Source organism: Crocuta crocuta, unplaced genomic scaffold, assembly GCF_008692635.1.
Source record: "Crocuta crocuta isolate KB4526 unplaced genomic scaffold, BGI_CrCroc_1.0 scaffold331, whole genome shotgun sequence".
Lineage (NCBI taxonomy): Eukaryota > Metazoa > Chordata > Mammalia > Carnivora > Hyaenidae > Crocuta > Crocuta crocuta.
The window spans coordinates 2,854,985-2,872,358 of NW_027531015.1; positions in this window are offsets into that span (position 1 = coordinate 2,854,985).

The window sequence follows — 17,374 nt, forward strand, 5'->3', positions numbered from 1 at the left end:
AGAAAATATAAGAAGGGGAAAAAAAGCATGGATTATACCACAAAGGTTAGTGTTATATATTCTTAGTATCTTCAGAGTATTAATATCACAAATGTTAAGAAAGGAAATCCTAGAATTTATAAAAATTAATGTCTATCAGAAACGGGAAAATCTTTTAATAACAGAAACTCAGAATTTAGGAAAAATTTAGACAAAGACTCTTACATGAATATCTTCTTTTTAAATAAGAAATGGAAAATAATGCATATAGAGTCACCTTTTGGATGTATAACTATTTATATAAGCCTTTTTAGAGCAAATACTCTCAGACTTAAAACCTCAGAATTAATCTCTAAATAAGCAAAACTTGAAGAGCATAAAATGAACTTTAGCAAGTCTGGCTCGTGCAAGGTCTTTTTTGAGAAGACAGATGATCTTTGTCATCTGTTATTTCCACTTCATTTACAAGCTAAGTGGAAACCCTAACTGCTAATTCATCCTCAATATTTCCGGAATAAAAATATGTCATTTTTAAATTGTACAACAAGCATGAGTCCAGGCCAAAAGATCTTCCTAGCAATGAAGACATAAATAGAAATAATCACAGGCAGTGCAGAAGAATGAACCAAGGCACTTCTAAGAATGTGCCTAGAATGTGTACTTTATTTCACATGCAAGATCTCCACCTCCTGTGCCTTGGATTGTAGGCGCTCGTTAAATATTTATTGATGAAAATAAGGTCTGGTTTTTTCCCCTTTCGTACTTGAGGACTCTGGTTAGCATCACATTCACTAGTTACAATACGTTGCCATTGCATATTTATCAAATTACTGAATGGAGGAAACAAGGATTCCAAAACCCAAATGACTGACTGACAAAATAAGAATCATTAATGAGAATGATTATTTGGTGTCACTTTATGCTTTTATCTTGAGCCAAAAAAAAAAAAACCACCCCAGCTTTGTGTATGTGTTTTCACTTTTACCTGTGAATAATAACACTGAACCCCAACCTCAGCTGTTGTTGTTATTGTTGTTGTTGTTGTCATCGTCATCATTTTATTGTTTCCTTCCCAAGTCTGTGAAGGTTTTTAAATAAGTTACCATTCTGTTTCACATTTCCCAATGTCTTCTGATTTTATTCACCATTGTTCAGTTGTCCAAACATGTGTAGAAACAGGAACCTGGGAGCTAGGTTTTCCTGCTGTATTCGGGAACATAAACACTTGAATTGGAAGGAAGAGGCTATTCATTGAGAACTGCTGGTTGCTGACTCCAATATGCCAATGAAAACATTGTCATTTTGTTTTTTGAAAGGTTCTTGTGTGAGGTTTGTTTGTTTTGTTATAAATGGTAAGGGATGCCTGTTTATTTAGAAAGATTGTGCACACACACAAAAGAATAATTTGCAATTTTATGAATACAAAGCTGAAGCAATTATATTTTTCTTTAGATATTTTATTTTTTTCAATAAAGAAAAAAAGTGCTGCAGGGGGAGTTGAAAACTTTTGCATGCCTCACCTGCTTCCTTTCCCTTCCCTCTCTTCCAGAGTTTACCACAACCCTACGATTCCTGTGTCCCAATCCTGTGCTTGTTTCTGTTATTGTATGTTTTTCTGCTTGAGGTTGCTGGGGTTTTTTTTTTTTTAGTATAGTTGACACACTATGTTACATTAGTTTCAAGTGTACAACTTAGTGATCTGATAAGCTTATGTATTAAGCTATGTTCACCACAGGTGTAGCTACCTTCTGTGCCATTACATCACTATAACACTATTCCTTGTGCTGTACCTCTTATTCCTGTGACTTATTCATTCCATAACAAGAATCCTGTATCTCCCTCTCCATCTCCCTTTCACGCATTTTGTCCATCCCCATATCCTCTCCCCTCTGGCAACCATGAGTTTTTTCTCTATAGTTATAGGTCTGATTCTGCTTCGTTTGTTTATTCATTTTTGTAGATTCTATTTATGAGTACAATCACATTGTATTTGTCTTTCTCAGTATGACTTATTTTCACTTAACATAATACCCTTTAGGTGTATCCATGTTGCTTCAAATGGCACAATCTCATCGTTTTATGGCTCTATTATATTCCTCTGTGTGTGTGTGTGCGCGCGTGTGCACGCACGCCACATTTTCCTCATCCACTGACCTATTCATGGACACTTAGGTTGCTTGCATAACTTGGCTACTATAAATAAGCTGCAGTAAACATTGGGATGCATAATTTTTTCAAATTAGTTTTTCCGCTTTCTTTGGGTAAATACCCAGTATTGGAATTATTGAATCATATGGTATTTCTATTTTTAACTTTTTGAGGAATCTCTATAATCTTTTCCACCATGACTGTACCAATTTACATTCCCACCAAAAGTGCATGAGGCTTCCTTTTTCTCTTACTTGCCAACACTTGTTATTTCTTGTCATTTTGATTTTAGCCATTCTGGCAGGTGTAAGGTGATATCTGCCTGTTATTTTGATATGCATTTCCCTGATGATTAGCGAGCTGAACATCTTTTCATGTTTCTGTGGGTCATCTGTATGTCTTCTTTGAAAAAATGTCTACTCAGGTCCTCTGCCCATTTTTTAATTAGGTTGTTTGTGGGGTTTCTGGTGTTGAGTTGTATAAGTACTTCATATATTTTGGATATTAATCCCTTATCATATATACCTTTTGCAAATTTCTTCCATTCAGTAGGTTGTCTCTTTGTTTTGTTGATGGTTTCCTTTGCTATGCAAAAGCTTTTTATTTTGATGTAGTCCCAAAAGTTTCTTTTTACTTTTGTTTCCCTTGCCTCAGGAGTCATATCTAGAAAAATGTTACCAAGGGCAGTGTCAAAGAAATTACTGCCTATGTTTCCTTCTAGGAGTGTGATGGTTTTGTGTCTCACATTAAAGTCTTTAATCCATTTTGAGTTTATTTCTAGATATGATCTAAGACAGTGGTTCCATTTTATTCTTTTGCATGTAGCTGTCCATTTTCTCCAGTACCATTTATTAAAGAGACTGTCTTTTCTCCATTGTATATTCTTGCCCCCTTTGTCGTAGGTTAATTGACCATATAATCATGGGTTTATTTTGAGGGTGTCTATTCTTTTCCATTGATCTATGTGTCGACTTTTAGGCCAGTGCTCTACGTTTTTGATTACTTCAGATTTATAGTACATCTTGTGATACCTCCAGCTTTGTTCTTTCTCAGGACTGCTTTTGCTATTCAGGGTCTTCTGTCGTTCCATACAAATTTTAGTACCATTTGTTCTAGATTTGTGAAAAATGCAATTGGTATTTAGATAGAGATTGTATTGACTATGTAAATTCCTTTGGGTAATATGAAGATTTTAACAATATAGTTCTTCCAGTTCATGAGTATGGAATATATTTCCATTTGTTAGTGTCATCTTTCATTTCTTTCACCAGAGTTTTATAGTTTTTGGAACTGTTTTTAAATTATATGTGAAATTTGGAGGAAAATAAAGGAAAGACTAAGTAGCAAAGAACTCTAATGTGAAAGCCATAGTTACTGACCAGCTAAGCTGCATGTGTTATTTATAAGGTGCCCAGGGCAAAATTGTGACAAGTAATTCTGTCTTTTTACTTTATTCATCTATTGGTTTCTTTTCTCTGCAGATTACATGTACTTACATGCTACCTGGAACAAGCCAAAGCAGTCAATAAAAATAAATATTGATTACTAGATAATCCACCATTGTGAATAGTCTGCCACTCATATCCATCTTGGCCTTTAGCCTTGATGTTCTCTTTATAGCTCTAGACCAGTAGAGGATTCAGGCACATAGGATAGGTGTTCATTAGGCTTTTATTTTAATTACTGGATATATTGCCTTCATTTTAAGACAATGAGAAAATACAAATAAGCAAAAATAATAAAATGAACAATAACTATAATTTGTTAATGTTACGAAATATGTCATTCCAGACTTATTTTTAAGGTCATGCATAATCACACATGAATGAGGTATGAATCAATGATTACATAAGAAATTAATAGGGGCGCCCAAGTGGCTCAGTTGGTTGAACATCCAACTTCAGCTCAGGTCATGATCTCGTGGTCCATGAGTTTGAGCCCCGCATCAGGCTCTGTGCTGAAAGCTCAGGGTCTGGAACCTGTTTCAGATTCTGCATCTCCTTCTCTCTCTGCCCCTCCCCCACTTGCACTCTGTCCCTCTCTTTCTCTCTCTCTCTCAAACATAAATAAACAGCAAAAAATTTTAAAAAGAAATGAATGAATGAATAAATCAAATGAGGATGTGTGTGTGTGTGTGTGTGTGTGTGTGTACACACACCCCCCTCATCCCCTCACCTCTCCAGATGTTTACTCAAATGCCACATTATTAGTGAGGTGCTCTCTGACTGCCATGCATACAAACACTTTGTATCTACTTTCTTGCTTTAATTTTCTTCTTTGCACTTTATCAGTATTTTTTTCTAGGTGTGCACCTATCCCCCTCCACCACCACCAGATTTAAAACTCTATGAGTACAGAATTTTCATCTGTTTATTCAACCACTGTTCCCCAAAACTGATACCAATGAATGGCAAACAATGATTGTTCAGTGAATAATTGCATAGTGAATGAGGAAATATAAAAGTCTGGTTGATTCACAACTAACCTTGAGTGCCAAGCACACTGAATTTAAATTTCAGAGGAATTTTGTGTCTATTTCCCTTAGTGATCTAAGAAAGAGTTGAGTTTGAAACAACTGTTTATTTATATATCTGAAAGGTGAGGCAAAGAGGAGTGTGGGTCTCTGCCTTGAGACAGATGTGCCTGCAGTGTTTGGGGGAAGACCCAGGTGGACAGAGCTGCTCCAGCAAGGTTAGAAGGTGGTGGTGAGAGATGGAGTCAGAAGGCAATAAAAGGCTCAGTCGTGGAGGGCTGTAATGCACTGATAAAGATTTATTCAACTTATATATGTATATATACATAATATTTAAGAAAATTCTCCAGTATCAGGGCGCCTGGGTGGCTTAGTCGGTTGAGCGTCCGACTTTCGCTTAGGTCATGGTCTCGTGGTTCGTGGGTTCGAGCCCCGCGTCGGGCTCTGTGCTGACTGCCAGCTCAGAGCCTGGAGCCTCTTTTGGAGTCTGTGTCTCCCTCTCTCTCTGACCCTCCCCTGCTCACGCTGTCTCTCTCTCTCTCCTAGAAATAAAAAATAAAAATATTAAAAAAAAAAAAGAAAATTCTCCAGTATCAACTATTCCTTGCTTAAAAGTACTTGAAGCAGTAAAGATGATAGAATGACAAGTTCATTCTGAATCCCCCGTGAACTTGAATACTTGGACACAGACCTGTAATCACTGAGAAGACTGTTATCTACAAAGTAAAGGAATTTATCCTTAATTTGTGAAGCTATGCTTCTGTAGATCTAATATTAAAGATTGATTTGAGTGGTATAGGAATCTAAAACTTAGATTTGGAAAGTACTTTCCTAAAATGTGAATCAAAAGCATTCTAACAATCCCAGCACCATTTGGCGCTTTGGGATGAAGAACAGGGAGGAGTCCTAGAGAAATCACCCTACAATCTTATATCCTTGGTATTTTGCCACATTTGATTTTGAAGGCATTTTCTGGCATCCTTTTCAGATTCTTCCACATGCCATATTTACATTAATTACACTAAGAGACATAATTATAACCCATGGCTAATTTGTTTTTAAAAAGAAGAGAAAGAACCCACAACAAGAAACATGTTAAAAATAACACTGAAAATATAATTTAAGTATTAGACTTAAACCAGTTAGTGTCAAAATACAGGCTTCCATTCCTAAGCAGGTTTAAATCTACATCTACGATATGACATGATCTGCCTGAATAATAAAAGACTAAACTTTCATAAGAAGTGATCCTTAAAAAAGATATGTGTTTTTCTATGTGTGCTTTATTTAAGGAAAATAGTTAACAGCACTCGAGTGCTTTCTATCTATATGCAATTGCACTTACAAAAAAGATTCATCATTGATTATGCTCATTCTTAATTAAACTAGTCAATAGCAAGCCTGAAATTAACTGATGAATTTTCAGATGTGGAAACAGAATAGTTTGGACCAACTATACAAAACAAAAATACCCTAGACATTAATTAATGTTTGAAAAGTTTTTGAGGTTTTGAAGGTTTTTATTTTTTAATGTCCTTTTTTGTTTTTTAATATTTTTAAATTTTTTTTATGTTTATTATTGAGACAGAGAGAAACAGAGCATGAGTGGGGGAGGAACAGAGAGAGAGGGAGATGCAGAATCTGAAGCAGGCTCCAGGCTCCAAGCTGTCAGCACAGAGCCTAACACAGGACTTGAAATTATGACCCGCAAGATCACGACCTGAGCTGAAGTCAGACCTACCCAAAGCAATCTACACATTCAATGCAATCCCAATCAAAATAGTGCCAGCATTCTTCACAGAGCTAGAACAAGCAATCCTAAAATTTGTCTCTTTCTATGGCTTCATTATTGTTGTATAGAAGCGTGACCAATTTTTGTACATTGATTTTATATCCTGTGAATTTGCTGTATTCCTATATTAGCTCAAAACAGTTTTTTGGTGGAGTCTTTGGGTATTCCATGTAGAATATTATGCCATCTATGAGGAGTGGAAGTTTGACTTCTTATTTGCCAATTCAGATGCCTTTTATTGCATTTTGTTGTCCGATTGCTGAGGCTACAACTTCCAACAGTATGTCAAACAACAGTGGTAGAGTGGATATCCCTGTTGTGTTCCTGATCTCAGGGGGAAAGTTTTTCCCCATTGAGGATGATACTAGCTGTGGGCTTTTCATAAATGGTTTTCATGATGTTAAAGTATGTTTCTTCTAGCCCAACTTTCTTGAAGGTTTTTATTAAGAAAGGATGCTGTGGGGCGCCTGGTTGGCTTAGTCGGTTAAGTGTCCGACTTTCCCTTAGGTCATGATCTCACGGTTCGTGGGTTCAAGCCCCGCGTCAGGCTCCGTGCTGACTGCCAGCTCAGAGCCTGGAGCCTATTTCAGAGTCTGTATCTCCCTGTCTCTCTGACCCTCCCCTGCTCATGCTGTCTCTCTCTCTCTTTCCTAGAAATAAATAAAAATATTAAAAAAAAAAAAGAAAGGATGCTGTATTTTGTCAAATGCTTTCTGCATCTTTGACAGTATGATATGATTCTTATCCTTTCTTCTGTTAACATGATGTATCATGTTGATTGACTTGTGAATATTGAACCAGCCCTACAGTCCAGGAGTGAATCACATTTGATCATGATAAATAATTATTTTGATGTACTGTTGAATTCAATTTCTTAGTATCATTTTGAAAATTTTTGCATCTATGTTTATCAGGGATACTGGTCTGTAACTCTCCTTTTTAGTAGGGTCTTTTGTTTGGAAATCAAGGTAATGCTGGCTTCATACAATAAGTCTGAAAGCTTTCCTTCCATTTCTATTTTTTGGAGCAGCTTGAGAAGAATAGATATTACTCTGCTTTAAATGTCTGGCAGAATTCCCCTGGGAAACTACCTGGCCCAGGGCTCTTATTTGTCAGGAGATTTTTGATAACTGATTCAATTTCTTCACTGGTATTGGGTCTGCTCAAATTTTCTATTTCTTCCCATTTGGGTGTTGGTAGTGTGTGTCTAGTAATTTGTCCATTTCTTCCAGATTATCCAGTTTGCTGGCATATAATTTTTCATAGTGTTCTCTAATAATTGTTTGTATTTCTGTGATGTTGGTTATGACCTCTCCTCTTTCATTTGTGATTTTATCTATTTGGATCCTTTCTCTTTTCTTTTGGAGAAATCTGGCTAGGGGGTTATCCATTTTGTTTATTCTTTGAAAAAACCAGCCCTTAGATACATTGATCTGTTCTACTGGTTTTTTTTTTTTTTTTTATTCTACAGTGTTTATTTTTGCTCTAATCTTTATTATTTTTCGTCTTCTGCCTTAGGGCTTTGTTTGCTGCTGCTTTTCTAGGTCCTTTAGGTGTGAGGTTAGGTTGTGTGTTTGGGACCTTTCTTGCTTCTTGAGACAGGCCTAGACTGCAATGTATTTTCCTCTTACGACTGTCCTTGCCGCATCCCAAAGGGTTTGGACTGTCATGTTTTCATTTTCATTTGCTTCCATATATATTTTTTTCTTCTTTAATTTCCTGGTTGAGCCATTCATTCTTTAGTAGCATGTTCTTTAACCTGCATATATTTGGGGGCTTTCCAAAATTTTTCTTGTGGTTGATTTTAAGTTTCATAGTGTTGTGATTTGAAAATACGCATGGTATGGTCTCTATATTTTGATACTTGTTGCGGGATGTTTTGTGACCCAGTATGTGATCTGTTTTGGAGAATGATCCATTTTCAATCGAGAAGAATGTGTTCTGCTCTATTAAGATGAAAAATTCTAAATATATCTGTTAAGCCCATCTGTATCCAATGTATCATTCAGAGCTGTTGTTTCCTTATTAGTTTTCTGCCTAGATGGTCCATTATTTGCTGTAAGTGGAATATTACAGTCCCTTACAGTCACGGCATTAGTATCAATAAGTTTGCTTATGTTTGTGATTAATTGATGTACATATTTGAGTTTTGCATGTTGGGGACATAAACATTTACTATAGTTAGCTCTTCTGTATAGATAGACCCCTTAATTATGATATAATGCCCTTTCACCTCTTGTTACAGTCTTTGTTTTAAAATCAAGTTTGTGTGATATAAGTATGACTACTCCAGCTTTCTTTTGATGTCCATTAGCTGATAGATGGTTCTCTATCCCCTCACTTTCAATCTTCAGGTGTTCCCAGGTCTAAAATGAGTCTCTCGTAGGCAGCATATAGATGGATCTTGGATTTTTATCCATTTTGATACCCTATATCTTTTGATTGGGACATTTAGTCCATTTACATTCAGAGTTATTATTGAAAGACATGGATTTAGTGTCATGGTATTATCTGTTGGTTTTGTGCTTATGGTGACCTCTCTGATGCTTTGTTGTTTTTGCTGCTTCACTCACAGACTCCCCGTTAGGATATCCTGCAGAGCTGGTTTAGTGGTCATGAACTCCTTTAGTTTTTGTATGTCTGGGATTCTTTTTCTCTCCTATTCTGAATGACAGCCTTGCTGGATAAACGATCTTTGGCTACATATTTTATATTTTATATTGCCAAGTTTCAGTGGGCAGGTCGGCTACTACCCTGATGTATCTACCCTTGTAAGGCCCATTTGTCCCTAGCTGCTTTCAGAATTCTTTCTTGTCTTTGATTTTTTGCCAGCTTCACTATAATATGTCATGGTGTTGACCTGTTTTTGTTGATTTTGAAGAGAGTTCTCTGTTCCTCTTGGGCTTATATGCCCAGATTAAGGAAGTTCTCAGATATAATTTGTTCAAATAAACCTTCTGTCCCCTTCTCTCGCTTTTCTACTTCTAGATGTCCAATGATATGGATATTGTTTCATTTTATGGAATCACTTAGCTCTCTAATTCTCCCTTCATGTTCTAATAATTTCCTTCCCCTATTTTTTCCCGCTTCATCATTTTCTATAATTTTATCTTCTATTTCACCTATTCTCTCCTGTGCTTCTTCCATCCTCACTGTCACTGTACCTAGCTTATTTTGCATCACATTTATAGCATATCTTAACTCATTGTGACTATTTCTTAGGTCTTTGATCTCTGCATCAATAGATTCTCTGTGTCGTCTATGTTTTTATCAAATCCAGCTATTAGTCTCATGACTGTTATTTTAAATTTTCGTTCAGAGATATTGTTTATATCTGTTTTGAGCAATTCTCTGGTTGTCATTTCTTCCTGGAATTTCTTTTGAGGAGAATTCTTCTATTTTGTCATTTTGGCTAGGTTTCTGTCTTTTACATGTTTTAAAAGCTTGTTATGTATCTTGCACCTGTGAGCATTACTATATTAAAAAAGGGTCGTACACTATCCAGGGCCTGGCACTTCAGGAAGTGTTTTAGGAATGTGTTGCATGCACTCTGTGGTTGTAGTTTGGCTGCTTTATCCCACTGGTCAGTCCTCTGCAAGGCTCCTCCTTGCTTGTAGTGGAGGAGTGTTTCGACTTCAACTAGGTGTGCTTTGATTTGTTCATTGAAGTAACACTGGTAAAAAAGGAAAGGTGGGGGCGGGGGGCTGATCCCATACAAGAGAAAAATGAAAGGGGAGAAAGAAGACCAAACAGAGAATCAAAAGGACTATACAGTTTAATACAGAGAGAGAGAAAGGAAAATATAAAAAAAGTCTAGAAAGAATAGAGTAAAAATGCCTGATTAAACAAACAGAAAAAAATTCATGTTTACCAAAAACAAATCAGAAACCATGAGCCTGATTCCAAAGGAAAAAAGAAGATCATAAAAAGAAAAAAAGAAAAAGGAAGAGAAGAGAAGAGAAGAGAAGAGAAGAGAAGAGAAGAGAAGAGAAGAGAAGAGAAGAGAAGAGAAGAGGAGACAAATAGACAGAGGCTGGTCTGGAGGAGAGGCTGACTGCTTACTGTTTACTCCAGTAAACAAGCAGTTACCAGGCTTGCAGAGGTGGGATTTGGTGTAAGCAGGTCCTGCCTCCACTGGGGGCCACTGTCCTTTTCCTTGAAACCCCACTATGTTGCTGTTGGGGAGAAAAATGGCAACACTCCAATCTCTCTTCCCCAGACTGAGTGTCTCAAACCAAACTGTTCAGGCAGCCCTCACAGAATAGAGCAGAGGGTCAGCCGTCCCTGTTCCACAGTCTCCTGTACCTTCTAGGCACTTGGCTGGGATTCAAAACCCAATGTCTTAAGGAGCCCTGTATCCTGTGAATCCTATTCTGGGGTAGTGCCCCTCACCCTGCAGATAAAAGGCCTTTGGCTGGTGCCTGCAGTGTCTTTTGTCCTTGGGAGGCAATAAACCCTCTTCCCACAGTACTGGAGGAAGGGACTGTTCTCTCCCAGCACACCCTTGAGATCGCTACAGCATCCTGGGGCAGATCCTCGCCCNCCAGAGAAAGCCGCACACTTTTAAACCTCCAAGTTTCAGCTCCTAAGGCCGCTAGCAAAATCAAAACTGGCTAGCAAAATCAAAAAGGAATGTCCATATTTCTCATTCCTTAGTCCATGGTCCGGAGAGGTTTTCCTTGATACCAAAGGCTCTGTCTTTCTCTTCCTTTTTTCCCTCCACAGAAGGGGTTCTCTCCGTGCCTGTGCCATTTTACCTCCTCCAATTCACACACATGCACCTGCATCCTGCCAAACTGCCTCCCTCCACCTGTGGAGACCCTTCTGCCACTCTGCAGATTGATTTCCTGGGTGTTCCAAGTGATGTGACCTCAATACACCTGTGTTTGAGGGTCGAGGAAAATCCCAGTCTGCCTACCTCTTTGTTATTTTAACACCTTCAGCACTATTATGGTTTTTAAAAAGGCTGTGCCTATTGCAGCATAAAGATATATGTAGTTGTATGTAGTGAAAATGCATACAAATTGTGTTGATAGCACATGCTTCTTTTCCTTAAAAGAATTTAAAGTTCAGGCTTTTGAGTTCTTACAATAAAACTAAAAATAACTTTACCTTTAAAAAGAATTTAGGTAGGCCTCTTTTTTTGTTTTCTCAGATCCATAATAAGGAACTCAGGGTATCAAATGATCAGTGAAAATGAGCATTACATTAGGTAAAAGTTGGTATGTGTCGGGGCACCTGGGTGACTCAATTGGTTAATCATCTGACTCTTGATTTCAGCTAATGTGATGATCCCACAGTTTGGGGGTTTGGGCCCTAATGCTGCAGAACCTGCTTGGGATTCTCCCTCTCCCTTCTGTCTGCCCCTCCCCTGCTCTCTCTCTCTCTTTCTTTTTCTCTCTCTGTCAAAATAAATAAATACACTTAAAAAAAGTTGGTATGTGTTAAAATTTATAGGCTATATGGAGGACATTTTTAAGACAAACTTGAAAATATTCTTAAGTGAAATGTAATGTCAAATCTTTCTGGTTAAAAAGTAAAATGCAATTCAACCAAATAAAAGCCAAAAAGCTCATACCAGGACCCCAAAATGGATGGATGAGAACATTTTGTGTAACAAGGAATGTTCTAAAAACTGTACATTTAGGAAGGCTGTTCTGTCTGGATGTGGGGGGACATTCAGTGCAGCCAGTAGCGTATCCGTCTGCACGTCACTCCCCGAGTAGTGGACACGGTATTTGAATAGTCTGTTATCAGCTCAAGAGCTAAACGTGACTGCTCTAAGGGTAAATATATTCCCTCACACACCTGTCATTGATTCATTTAGGTATGAAAATGTGTTCCAACTCTGACCAAAGAGGTATAAGGCAAAGTTTTCTGCAGATTTCTGGAAAGGTTTTCATCAAAGACAGAAATGGGATGCTCTGTCCTTTTCCCACTGTCCACAAAGAATGAAGCCCAGACTCTAATGCCACTGGTAACAATAACCATGAGGTCATTCAGCCTTAAGGAGAAAAAGAGCATTGCTGGTAAGCAAATCAAGAGGCAAGAAAAAAATCCAGAATTGTTTATATTTGAGCTCAAGAATAAACTAATCCTAAAGCCAGGCCTACTCCTGGAATACTAGTTATATGAGTTAAGAAAGGCCTTTTACTGTTTAAATCCGTTTGATTTGTGTGTTACTTGCATTTTCAGGCACGGTAACTGATACAGAACTCAGTATATATTTGGCTCCAGGGTAGAACTAAGCATCAGCTGCCAGGGCTATAACCCATAAAAAGAAAGTCATAGTCCTAGTTAAACAAATGTCTCGAATCTTTAAAATAAAGGAGAATGTGAAGGCATATTTTCATTCTTCTCTGTAGACGACAGTCTTAGAAAGCCACTTAAAACAACAGCTGCCGTTTGATCCCTAAGTGACGAGGATCTCTGTGATTACCTCCTACCTGGGACGTGGAACGCGGATTCAACCTCTAATCTGGATTACAGGGAGGATTTCACAGTTCAGATTTGGAAATCTGCTTGGAACCCTCTTTGAAGATCAGCCGTAAGATGCTGGGCGTGCCAGGAACCTGCAGAAGCTCACGCAGTCCTTTGATAGTTCACGCTGAGCCAGCAGCCTTTTACCCGATGTGACGGAAATAAGACGACACTGGGCACCAGCCTTTCACAGATTGTTATGTGCTCATCTTCAAAATACACCGATCCCCCTCTATCTTTTTCTGAGTTTTACAGCAAGGAAATGCTAAAATTACGATTTCCTTTTAAGACGTATACATGAACCTTACTAAGAAGGAAGTGGGGGCGGGGGGGGCGGTATTTGTTTGTTTGTTTGTTTTTTACTTTGGGTAGCAACCAAAATAAATGGTTCTACAACACTTCAACATTTTCTGTTTTGCTCTGTGTTATGTACAGATGCTTGACTATAATTTCTATTAAGTGTCAGCCTAGTAAGGGTTTTCTTTAAGTAAATACTATACACTGTTGGGCCCAATTTGAAAATAGGTTGCTTTTAGTATGAATAAAAATACACTTTTATTAATGCATATTTAAGTATTTTTATGAATACAAATTTCCTCAAAAATTGCTTCATTTCTAAAGCTGAGATTGTGTGAGTGATGGAAACTACTGAGTAGTCACAGTGGACCATGCTTAGCAAGTGTAAATCTAGAGTAATTTAAATCTAATGAAATTAAAATGAATCATAATTAAAGACAACAAGTCAAATGAAACTTCCAAGTAATTTCAATTACCAAGGGGAAGGTCCTTTTAACTTGTATCCCATATTAAAAACCAGATCAGTCTCTTCAATTTATGCTATAAAACAGAAAACAACAATTTAAAAATCAATATTCTTGCTGTTAATACAAACACCAAGACAACAAATGATCCCTTTAAAATATAAAAACAAAAATGAACTCTTTTTCTAAATAAAAATACTGACTGCACACACACTCAGGTTTCAGTGACAGAAAACTAACGTTTCTATTTATACTTTCATTTAAGAATAGATTATCAAAGGCCAAATTTAACAAATATTGCTGTGTATAAGAAAAGTCAACTTAAGTGTATAATCACATTTGTTTCTATCAAACAGCTTTTTTTTTTTCCTCACAGCGCTGAACATGGGACTTCATTAAATCGCAGCATTTATATACCATTCACGTAAGTAATTTTTTCCATTATGAGTTACTAGTTCATATCATCATCTTTTGGGGGGTTAAGGCAAGTGTCAGCTTGTTAAAGTCTCTAGGCATGTGTCTCTTTCATTAAAATACATTTTTACAATTCGGCATAATCAGTACTGTTACCTCCAGTTCCACTAAACACCAGAAAAAAATCATCCGAAGAGCTATTTTGCATTGTAATATTTATTTCTAACGTATAAAGACACAGACTATATATATGAAAAATAAATATTAACAGTGAACTATTTTATGTTTCCTCTTTTACTAATAATTAAAAGGAGCATTTCACATATACCAAATCCATTTATCTTAAGAAAACTGGGATATAGAGGTAAAATACAACGAAACAATTTACATTTTATACAGCATTAAAACCTGTAAGAATAAAAACAGTAATTTGTTTCTACGTGAGGCCAATGTTATTTAGTCAGGGTCATGCGCTGAGTATTGTTCTGCCAGGATTGGTTAAGGGTCTCACCCATCATTGATCGTAGGAACACCTACTCACCTGCATGCGGAATAGCTGGAATATTCTCTAGTTGGTGTTTATAGGTGAAACAAATTACCTCATAATACTATCAAATCTCTATGTATATCATTAATACCACACACTATCCAAATGACTAGAGCAGTTTAGAGTCATGCACACACATATTTCCAACCACACGAACGAATAAAATGCACTTCTTAATTGTTAGATTTTTTTAAAATCAAAAACATATAGGCACTGTGGAGAAAATATGCATAATTGAAAACATCAGCCATTTGTGGGGCAATAAGGTATATATTGGGATATGCCTTATATTATATAAGAGGACCTTTGAAAACAAATTTAGGTGCCAAATAAGCATGTAAAAAGATGCTCAATCTCATTCTATGAAGAAATAAGATAACTTTAATTTTTTTAAGTTTATAAAATACAGTATTCTTAGGGAAATAGGACAATAGTCACTAACATACGATATTGGTGGGAGTCAAAATTAGTACCATATATTGACTTGTATAGGCAAACTCAAAATAGTACAGATTTCTTGACCATGTATCTTGCAAAGATATTATAAGTTCTTATAAAGAAGTCTTTGCACAGTTATGCATAAATGCATGTAATAATACTCATTCCAAGAGTTTTTTTAAATAACAAAAAATGAGGGAAGGCAACTGGTTAAAGTCCTTTCTTTCTTTCTTTCTTTCTTTCTTTCTTTCTTTCTTTCTTTCTTTCTTTCTTTCTTTCCTTTACTGTAAAGCTCTCTTCCTCTCATTCATCAAGTATTTAGCAGAATGTTTATTCTGTATCAGGTATAATGTAAACTTGTAAGGAGTCATTGCAGAATTTTACATAGTAGCCTAATTTGTTGAAGTTTATTTATTTATTTTGAGAGAGTGACAGAGAGCATGAGCAGGAAAGAGAAGCAGGGAAGGGGGAGAGAAAGAGTGAGAGACAGAAACAGAGAGAGAGAGACAGAGACAGAGAATCCCAAGCAGGCTCTGTGCACAATACAGAGCCAGACTGGGGGCTTGATGCCATAACATGGGGATCATGACTGGTGCTGAAATCAAGAGTCAGATGCCTAAGTGACTGAACCACCCAAGTGCCCCTATTTTTCTTTAATTTTGGATTGTTTTTAGTTTCAAAAAGATCACCTCAGCTGCAGTGTGGTTAACAGAATTGAGGAAGCTGATAATGTTACCATTAGTGGACATAGTGGACATAGGCAGAGCGGTTATACAAAATCAAATCTCGGGATATTGTATAGATAAGAAAAAGAATAAAACAGATAAAATACATAAGTGTTCGTTTTCAGGAAGGATAACAAAAATGTTCATATTAATGAGTCTCAGTGAGAGCAAGTACAAATTAAGGAAACTGGACAAAAATAGACATTATATTTCTTTTAGTTTCTGTACTGCTCACATTCTTATGATGATTTATATGACTTTTACTTTTTTTGAGAGAGGGTGTGCACACACAAGTGGGGGAGGGGCAGAGAGAGTGCGTGAGAGAGAATCCTAAGCAGTCTCATGACCAGAGGACCAGCAGGGAACCGGACACTGGGCTCCATTCCGCTCTCCTGGGACCATGAACGAGGGTCAGATACTTAACCAACTGAGCCACCCAGGCTCCCCTAACTTTTACTATTTTTTAACAGAATTAACTAGTTTAGGATTATAGGCTATTTTGATTTGTTAATAATTATAAATTAAAAGTAATTATAATTACCATTTAAAATGTTTTCTCCAATTATTGTTGCTCTTATAACTTGTCTCAAAATATTTTATAATTATTTAAATGTTGTGATGAACTTTGATTAGGCTTCCTCTTTTTCTGTAACTTTCTTTTCCCTAATTAATAAGGAATTAGGAAACACAGTTTAGTGAGATATAATTTACACTAACACAAAAAACAAAACTAAAAAGCGGGAATTTTTACTTCAGTTCCTTTACAATTTATTGAGTTATCCAAGTCTACTGCATATTTACCCTCAAAACAGAGCATATCTTTCTGCAAAACTTTGATTTTATGTAGTCCCTATAGTTCTACACTTCAGAATCACATTCTGAGTTAATTTGTTTCCAAGAAAGCCAAGATGGTGCAATAAATATTTTTAGTGCATTCTTATTACACTCGAATAAAGAGTCCTGAAACGAGATGAATTGTCAAACTAAAAATGTCTTATTTGGTAAAAGATAAAATCCTAAGAAAAGGAATAAGACCATCTTCAAGAATCCTTGCAGACCAGTAATGGGATCCTTTTGGTTGTTTCATACAAGATTTGTCTTTTGTGATTGGCTTATTTAACTAGTATAATGTCTCAAGTTTCATCCACATTGTAGTGTGTGTCAGAATGTCCTCCCTTCCTAAGGCTGAGTAATATTCCATTGAGTATGTATACCATTCGAGTCCATTCCGCTGCAGATGGGCACTTGGGTCGCGTCCACTTTTTGGCCGTTGTGAATGATGCTGCTATGGACATGGGTGTGCAAGGATCTGTCCGAGTCCCTGCTTTCGTTTCTTTTGGGTATAGGCCGAGCAGTGGAATTGCTGGATCTTATGACCACCCTGTGTTTAATCTTTTGAGGAATGTGATGTTTAAAAAGATACATTTTGTGTTATGTTTATTTTACCACAACAAAAAAACAAAAGCAGGAACAATTAATTTCAGCTGGATATGAGATTCTTATCTCACCAAAAGCCTCCAGACTGTGCAGCAGAGAATCTCTGACAAGCCAAGCAGCCTGTCTGACCCCCCACTTCACACATAATCCATACTGACCCTGCTGCGTCCTGACAGGTAC